Source organism: Carya illinoinensis, chromosome 10 (genome assembly GCF_018687715.1).
Source record: "Carya illinoinensis cultivar Pawnee chromosome 10, C.illinoinensisPawnee_v1, whole genome shotgun sequence".
Classification (NCBI taxonomy): domain Eukaryota; kingdom Viridiplantae; phylum Streptophyta; class Magnoliopsida; order Fagales; family Juglandaceae; genus Carya; species Carya illinoinensis.
The window spans coordinates 23,877,540-23,887,500 of NC_056761.1; the positions used below are offsets into that span (position 1 = coordinate 23,877,540).

General features: G+C 38.0%; 1 long non-coding RNA gene across 1 annotated transcript in view; it reads left to right on the forward strand.

Moving 5' to 3' along the window:
* The first annotated feature begins 7,598 nt into the window (after positions 1 to 7,598).
* LOC122279841 overlaps positions 7,599 to 9,961 on the forward strand; it is a 2,691-nt gene continuing 328 nt past the window's right edge. Inside the window, exon 1 of the long non-coding RNA XR_006229680.1 lies at positions 7,599 to 8,038. This is a non-coding gene — a long non-coding RNA (uncharacterized LOC122279841). The remainder of the gene's footprint in view (positions 8,039 to 9,961) is intronic.

A 9,961-nucleotide genomic window follows, 5' to 3' on the forward strand; every position in this document is an offset into this window, starting at 1 on the left:
GGTTTTATTTTAGTCGTTTTATGGTTTTTAAAATCGTTTTCGTCGGATCAGTTTTTGGACTCTGAAGGTGAGGACTAGACCTCATTTCTTTTCCCTCATCTTTTCTTTTTCTTTTCTCTTTTTCTTTTTCTCTTTTCCTTTTCTTTTTCTTTTCCTTCTTTTTTTTTTCTTCTTCTTTTCTTTCTTCTTCTTCCTTCCCGCGCGAGCTGCCCTTCTCTCCCTCTCTCCCGTCGCCGTTCGGTTGTGCAACCCAGACCTGCCGGCGACTGGTGGCGTGGCCGACACCGCCCCCACCGATCAGCTCTCCTCCGGCCAGCGCACTACCCCACCAAAAACCAGCCCCTCCCGTGCCGCCGTTAACCCCCTACAGCCCATCTAAGCCGCACGGCTTTTGGCCATTTTCGGCGCCGTCACTCCACCTCCGGCCACCATCTTTTCACCACTTCATCCCCTACCTATTGTCGTCCTAACCCACCCATTTTCGGCCCCGATCTGTTGCCGGAGCAGCTCCCACGAGCTCAACTCCGATCTGCCCCTTTTTGCACTTCCACCGCCGTTTCCACCACCACCCACGGCCGAAACTCACTTCCATTAGCTTCATAAAAATATCTAGGCCATTCCCTATCAATCCCAAGTCTTGATTTGTCCCCGTTCAAAAGTGGGTATTTTACAACCCACGGCCACAGTGTAAAATACACTGTTACATTGCTTTTTCTCCACCGTTTGCAACGTCGTGATCCTTCGAAAAATACCTTATAGCGCTGTAAGTATTTTTCAAATTTGCTTTAAGATTTAAATGTATTTTGCTTAAACAAATAATTGTTACTGGTTGGTTGCCGGACTGAGTCCGAGGAGTTGGGGGTGGGATGGATTTGAGGATGGAGCTATTTATATTTGGTTATTGTTGATATTTGTTGGAGATATTTGTGCCTTGATGTTTGCATTGTATAGTGCATGCATGTTCATGTTTAAAAAGGGAAAACCGGGTTTTCGTGTAGTTGCATGCATGTACATGTGTTTGTAAAATGAAAACTGGGCTTGTAAGTGAGAAATGATTTATGGTATATGTGAACGGTTGGATTGACTGGTTTGAGTCAGAGGCACGTGTAGGGATGGTGGTAAGCATGGAAGGTGGTAGAATCCCGCCTGAGGTTCCCGCCTGAGGTGCACGCGGCGTAGGGATGGTGGTAAGCAGGGACGGTGGTAGAATCCCACCTAAGGTGCACGCATAGGGACGGTGGTGAGCAGGGAAGGAGGTAGAGTCCCGCCTGCGATTCCTGCCTACAATGCTCTGATGGTCTGGTTTTTGGGCCATTATCAGGGATAATTGCGAGGTTATGTTTAAAGGATATGTTTTGGGCCAAAATGGGATTTTGGCGTGCGTGGAAAAATGTGGTTTTATGGGATATGTGCATTTGCATTCTTTCATGCATATTGTTTGAGTTTAATATGTTTTTATCTTGTGGCGTTTGGATCTTTACTTACCTACGGCACCATTTTGGTATCGTAGATTTTGATGCAGAGATCGAGGAGGAGGAGGAGGCTGAGCCCGAGGAGGCGGCTCCGCCAGAGTATTGATTTGGAGTGTCATGCCTTGTTTGGTGTTGAAACTATATTTGTGACTTGTAATATTTTATTATGTATGTTTTGAACGGGTTTGTATTAAACAAAGAAAAATTCTAGTACTTAGTTATAAGACATTTGCTATCCACTGTGTATTTTCCTTTGCACACTTGTTGCATGTACACACACTTGGCACTTGGCGATAGGGTGGTGACCCGTGTTGTCATCATCCCGACGTCTCAATTTCCACGTGTCTGTACGTGGGATTTGGGGGTGTCACACTATTCATCTCTTGTTCAAAAATAGTTTAGGAAACCTTTTTTAAAATAAAATAAAATAAAATGACAAGAAGAAACGAGGACTTGGCAAAGTTTGGGTTCTCACACCTAAGGAATGGGTAACTTAGGCAAGCAAATTGGTTGGAAAGCACTAGCCACCACTCCTCTACCAATGAGACCCATTTTAAAGCCCTCTATGGTATTCATTCCCCCTCTTACACTCCTCCAATGGGTTACTAGTAGTACAAAGAATGTTGCAGTACATGAAAGGTTTTAAAGCCCTCTATGGTATTCATTCCGCCTCCTACATTGCTCCAATGGGTCATTAGTAATAAAAAGAATGTTACAATGTGTAAAAGGTTATGATATCATGAGCAAATTTCGGCAATCGTAAAATAGAACCTCATTTATGCATAAGTGATTAAAAATCAATATGATAAGCATTAGACTCCATGTGATCCAAGGTGGGTGATTTTGCTTTAGAAATATAGACAACAAATTCTTACCAAGCTTAAAAGTTTCAAACTTTCAATTCACCTTTATGGTATTTTCTACAAAAGATTTGTCTAGTTGCATATGGTTGGAGTTGCCAACAAAATTTAGTTCATCCAATATTTCATGTTTCTTGCCTTAAGAAACATTTTGGTCCATATATTCTAGAGTTGTCATAACTATCTCTTGTTATGTAAAGTCCCAAGGAAGGCACAAGCCACATTTGGCCTATACTCCAAAAGAACTCAATGAAACAACTGGAGCCCAATTGGAACTATTATAAAGAGAAAGAACTTTGAGAAATATGGGATCCCATACACTACCTACTCTTATCACTTATCAATCAGTATGGGATATTACAATCCCCCCTAAAATTTTCGATGTCCTTGTCGTGCCAGTTCATCGTAGGTGGCATGACTTAAGTCCCACATTTTTTTTTTGTTAAGATAGGCTTTGATACCATTTGTAACGCTGCATGAAAAATCCAAGTCACATTTAGGCCTATACTATAAAAGAACTAGTCAGTGATGCAATTGGAGCTCCATCGGAACCATTATAAAGGGCAAAAACTTCTCTTTCATAAGCAATGTGAGATCCCATACACCACCAACCCTTATCACTTATCAATTAGTATGTGTTATCACATGTTAACCTTCAAGCTTGAACATATCTTGCATCATTGATTGATTATCACAATAGGCTTTTAATTGAACTCCTAGTGAAGTGGAAGGGAATGGTAGACACAAATTCCACTTGGTGTCTGTTGATTGACTTTGATAGCAACTTTCTTAACCGCAAAGGTAAGTTAAAAATTCAAAGGATTAGATCCCAAGTGCCAAAATGGGTAATGTAACAACCCACCATATATTCAATGGATGAATTTCTTTTGGCTTTAGGAACCATGTGGAAACCCCGGAAGGTTTCACAAATTGAGCAATTGTGCAAGTTTTATTTTGCTAGCATAGTCTGTTTTACTGCTCACTATGGTGCTGAAAATACGACTTTATTTATTTGAGGTACTTAGGAGTGTGAGAATAAGAAACGGTCTATGCCATTAGACTCAGATGAATATTTAGGATTTAATGGCGCAATAAAAAGATTTTCGATTTCCAAAATAACAATTGTTCAAAATCATGTTTTGATTTATTCAAGGTATTTCGGAGTCAAATTTTGATAAAAGATTTGCACTTTGAGGTTGATATGATTATTTAGAATTTTACAATACAAAGTTATTTTTCACTTTTTCGTAGTGAATAGTAGCCTTGGTGTTAGTACTTAGATAAGTGTTTTTCAGATCACAATGTGGAATGTCCAAATTAGGTTAGGAAAGTTTTATTTGGATATTTGGTAATATCTTAGCTACACTAGATAAATATTATTAGACACTTGGCACCAAGAAAAACTATGAGATGGAAATGTGAAGGAAATCAAATTTTGCGATCATGACACCTAAGCAAAATCTTATTCCATCCTACCATCAAATTTGCACCAAATCAAAGAGGATTTCAACCCTACTGAAACCTTAAACACTTGGAGTCAAATTGAAACCCCAAAATCTTGGTGAAAACTGAAACCCCAAAAGTTTGCCCCCAAACCCTAATTGAAACTGGTTGTAGCTTAGTGTTTAATCACTTGATTAAATTACTTTCATATACTATTAACCACTCAAATTCATATTATTACACTATTATTTATTCTTTTAAACCTTTGTAATTTCATTGGTCTAAGAAAAATTAGATTTGGGCTCGATAGAAACTTTAATCCCAACCAAACCCCAAATAAAGCTCATTACGGCCCACTAAGGCCACCGAAAGGGCAGGTGGTCTATGGGATCCCACATTTTTTAGAATAGAGAAGTTCTTGCTCTTTATAAGGTTCTAATTGGGCTAAAATCATATCATTGACTAGTTCTTTAGAAGTATAGGTTATGTGGTTTGGACCTTCCATTGGGGTGTTACAAATGGTATCAGGGCGGGGTTCCAACAAGAAATGTGGGACTTGAGCCATGCCACGTACGATGTACTAGCCCGACGAGGACTTCAAAAATTTAAGGGGGTAGATTGTTATACCCTATATGATAAGAATAAGGGTATGTGGTGTATGGGATCCCACATTGCTTGGAAAGGAGAAGTTCTTGCCCTTTACAAAGTTCCAATAGGACTCCAATTGTATTATTAACTAGTCATTTTGGAGTATAGACCATATGGTTTGGGCCTTCCATTGGAGAGTTACACAAAGTGTCACTCACACATCTCCTATTACCTCTCCAAATGTATAAGTTTTGTCCTTGTCCTTTTTACTAGCCTTTGATCACTCTTGAAGCTTTTTCTTGGAGAGGAAACCAGAGGAACTCTCGGATTGTTTTTTTGGCCTTCCTTGGTCGACTTGTGTAAGTTATTTTCATGGTCATTTGATTAGTGAAAATTTTGTTTAAGCATGAAGATGTCATTTTGGGCGATAGTCTGGATAGTGTGGGATATTTTGATATTTTTGACTAAGTTATTGGCAAGATCTTGGTTTGATCTTTTTATGATTTATAGTTAACATGCTAATATACAAGTTTATGAAGATTAATTGCATGTTATAATTTTTTTTATAAGATTTTTGTAAAGATCTAAAAATTTTAAAATTGGGAGTATGAAAATAGATTATGTTTTGAATAAGCTTAAGTCTTTTGTTTTGAAAGCATGCTCCAATGACTTTGATATTCATATAAGATGTTCCTATGACTTTAATCTACATGTTAGGATGTTATTTTTAGGATTTATGGTGTTGATTTTATTGATATGGATTTTTATGCATGAAAAGGTTCATATATGTCTTGTTTTTTAGGTTCTCCAACATATCTATGTTTTTATGCAAGTTTTGCTATGTGATCTGAGGATTGATGCTTAGGTCTATTCTAGGACTTTATTATTAAGCATGTGATGTTGTTCATTTATGATTTATGTAACACCCCACTTAAAAATACCTTAGGCCTTGACCTTAGTAGCCATAATCCTAGTTAGTTAGGAGCTAGGCTATTTGAGAGTAAGAACTTCTTTGGAGCTTGGATTTTTAAGAAAATTCTAGTACAATATTGATTTTGAGGAAAAGGAAACTTTTGGAACTTGATTGGTTTAGTAGTTTCATTTTGGATATTTTAAGTGCAATATTATTTATGTTAGTGATATAAAGCCAAGAGGCCAATAAGGGAAGGACACGTGGCATATTGGTGGGCTTAGTAATTTGGGTTAAATGCTAGATGGATTTGTGAAGGCCCAAAAGTGGTTTAATAAGGGCCTAGCCTACTAAAGGTAAGAGGGGCTAAGGATAGACACTCACTCAACTTGGAAGACATAAGACTTTATATCTCACTTGTTATACACAAGATTAAGGACCTAACTCATTGGACATAAGAAAAAATTAGGCCCAACATGGTAAGCATAAGGTATTGGGCCAAACTTAGTAAGGTTTAAAGCTATTGGTCCAATTGTGGAAAGATCCAAAGATGGGAAACTAACCTAATGGACTTTTGAAGCCAAGGAAGGGCCCAATAAAACTCGACATGAGGCCCATACAAAGGTTCACTTCCAAGCCCACACATAGAGGATTAAATAGTTGGTCAACACTTGAAGCCCAAGCCTTGTTTTTCATTTCATTCTTCCAAATGGGGCCCACATACACCATACCATTGGTTTTCTTTCTCCCAAAGCTTATCCCACACACCCTAGGGTCTTCTTCCAACCATGGTAAGACTTCTAACTTGAGTTAAGATCACCACTCATCTCACTCATGAATAGTAACTCAAATATCATGACTTTGCATAATGTTTTGAAACCCTTCTCTTCATAATTTCAAATCTGGAATTTTTGTTTTATACACTTGTTTTGCATCACCCTTATAAAATTTTGAAGGTAAGGATTAACCCAACGCATGCCTCATGAACCGAAGACATGTCCATGCCACCACAACACCAATCGGCTACTTGGGGCTAAACCAAGCAACCCCTTCAACAAGCCACCAAAGCCAAGCATAAGTTTTCTTGAATTTTTTGACACCCTTCAAACCTCATGATTTCTCCTAAAATTAGACCTAGTGAGCGTGCAAATTAGTTCCAAGAAACAAAAGCAAAAACCCAACTATTCACCTAGGAAGCTAGTTGAATTCAAACCAGTTGCACCTTGATTTTTCAAAGACTTTCTACACCTATTTGCCTCACTTTCCCACGCCACCACCCTTTTCATTTTGTCCCTTAGAATTACTTCAAAGAACCCAAGTGCTTGCTTGTCCAATTACCTCCCTAAGGCAGGCCAACCGATTGGCTCCAAGAGAGGCACACCTTTGAATCACTCAGCTAAACCACCTCCCTTTTCAACTCTTTATTTTTTAGTTCAAGCATGATCACTTGGCAGTCACTCATGCCTCTTTCCCTCACCTTAAAAAAGCCTTCAAATGATGGTCATAATGCACCCAATTTGGAACAAGTAGAAGAGACAAGAAGGGAGTCAAAATCTAGTCAGTTTTGATTCAAAACCGTTGGCCTCCATTGTGTTTTTCTCTTTTAATCTTTTTTGTTTTATTTTCTGCACCAATGAAGCCCCCGGCACCTATGGTCACCTTCCAGCACTTGACCAAGGTTCAATCATGAAGATTTAGGCCACTATTCAACTGACCAAACGATGAAAAATCTGAAAAATGCACTCAACACTCCACCTCCCACCTCCACCATTCACAACACTTCCCTTCATCCAAGGCCAACGCCCCTCCTTGCCTCTCACCCTTCATTGAGTCCTATAAATACCGCCCTTCACTCCTCATTTTCTCACACAACTCTCTCTAGCTTTCCTTTGGGGTTCTTGAGAGCAAAGCATTCAAAGTGTGAGAAAGAGTTGAAATCGAGTAGCTTGAGTGAGGTTCTTGGAGTGAGTTGAGTTTTGAGTGTAACACCCGGGTCTAGTACCCAACTACTTTCTAAAAATATTTTTGGGTTTATACGGATGAAAAGCTCACTTGAAATTTACTAGTATTGTTAGATTGGACTACAAGCCCAAAATTTTATTTTTTTGGCGGTTATTGAATAATATTTTGGGCTTGCTAAGTAAGTTTAAATCTTTAATTATTTTTGGTTTGGGTAGAATCTTTTATGGGTCAAGATTTGAGGAGCAAGTTATTTTTTTTAGATGTTTGAAACCCAAAACTAAGGAAAAAGTCCAAGTAAATGAGATTTTACTTATGACCCCATGTCAAGCACATCATTTTCCCCATGCACATCTCTTTTCCTAGGGTTTTCTTTTGTTTCATATATATATATGCATGTTGTTATCTCTACTTGGTGAAGAAACTTCAAGCCGCAACCTTCAGTGAAACTCCACGCACGGAACCTCAGCCTCCCAAAACTCCTTAAGAGTTCACCACTCCAGCCGTGCACCACCGAAGGTAACCCCACTGTCTGGTTGTCCACACCGCAACCTCCCATGAAGCTGCACCCTCACGAAAACCACCTCCTCACGGCCACAGTCCACGGTAAAAGCCCAGACCATCCAACACTGCCGAGATCTCGTCTGCACGACGGAAGACAAGCCTCTATCACCCTCTATTTCAGGCACCTCAAAACAGAGCAAGGAAAGCTCTCCCTGTGTGCCTTCTTTTTCTTAACCATGTTACATGACAGAAGCCACCGTACGTAGCTCCAGACCGATCGCACGCCTCTTCACTGTCCCTCGGTGAGCAATTGACCGAACTTCTCTCTCTCTCTCTCTCTCTCTCTCTCTCTCTCTCTCTCTCTCTCTCGTGGTCAACCACCTAGAGTAGTGGCGTATTCGCCGCACCACCTCAGCAACTCCATCTTCTCCTCAGTGGCACTACGCACTGCAGGTCCTCTCCTTGGGTAGATTGCTGCACATTTCTTCTCCCGGTTATATTTTTCCGCCTGTGATGATTGTTGCTCTTGTTCGAAGGAAGAATCTAGTATATTTTTAGTAACCCTAGTATTTTTTAGCAGTAGGGCAGGCTTTTATTTTCTAACTACAGATTTGTCCCTTAGTTGCTAAGCGAACTTTGAAAGTTTTGAACTTGTGTTTTTCTTGAGATGGGTTTAGTTTTTATTTGAAACTGTGTTTAAGTCGGGTTTCGAGTATTTTGTCAAGCCTATAAATCCTACTTTTATAGTAAACTGTTTTCCTTATAGAAAATAAATTAAAGAATTTTAAACTCTGTTAGTTATTATTATTTTATTAAATATATTATTAAGTCTATTTTTATGAATTATAATATTCCTACCAATTATTTTTATAAACTGAGATAAGAGAATATACTTTTAACGACATTTGAAAGAATGGATATGATATTTGTATTCTTTTAATCTATAATATATTATGGGTATTTTTAATCATTTTAAAATATCTATATGTATTGATTTTTTCGTGTAGAATAAAATTTGTATTTGATTATGTGCTTCAATAGGTTTTCAATTAAGAAAATATTGAGGAATTTAGAAAGTGATAGCATTTATACAGTTAAGAGAATTTTAGGCTTTGTGGAATTAAAATAGGTTTTTTAGGTGTAAATATGGGTTATATGTTCGTTTGGAGATTTATTTAAGTTATATGAATTTTTATAGGTGATTATTGATATCCGTTTGACACTATTTTGAGGAGTTTCAGAGAAACTAAGAAGTTCAGGTAAACGGAGTTCCTATAATAGACTTTACATAAAAAGAAAATGACATGAGGTTGACTTTAGAAAATATGCATTTTGATTTTTGAAAAGAATTGCGAAAAGCAACCTCAATTATTTGTTTTGGCATTATTCATGAACTCTGTATAAAGGAGAAAATACTTTTGTCATGAGTAGTGTAAACATGAGCTTATTTTTGTATATTGTTTATGAACTTTGTGAAAAGAGCGAAAATGAGATTCTTAAAGTTTTTCTATAGTTAAGATGAAGATACTTTGATTTTTGTTTTCTTGAATATAAGAAATGATCTGAAGCTACTCAATATTTTATTTTGATATGATGTGTAAGCTGAAAAACCTTTGGCATGACTTTCTGATTATGAATTTGATTTTGCTTCTACTCTGTTCAGTTACCACCCATCCATGGGTTATAATAATGGATACGGCACATCCATGGGTTATAATAGTGGATACGGCCCAACCACAGGTAATAATAGTGGATACGGCCCAACCACAGGTAATAATAGTGGATACGGCCCAACCACAGGTTATAATAATGGATACGGCCCTACTACGTGTTATAATAGTGGATACAGCCCTACCACGGGTTATAATAGTGGATACAACCCTACCACGGGTTATAGTAGTGGTCTCTATTTGAGTGCACACCTTGGTGACAGAGTAATTATGTTCTGCCTGGTTATCCGTAGATGCACAACCCTTCTATGGGGGTTATACATGGACTATGTTCTAATATGATGTTCTATTTTGATGCTCCAATATGATGATGATGATGATCATTTATGCTATGCCAAGGGATTATTTTTTTAATAAGATTGTTTCTGATAGTTTCTCTCTGATATTTTGATACATGTTTGCATTCTAAAAGCAAGTGTTCTAATTTTAGCATTCTAAACGTAAATGTTTTGTTCTGCATTTTGAACTCCATAAATGCTCATGTTTACACCCTAG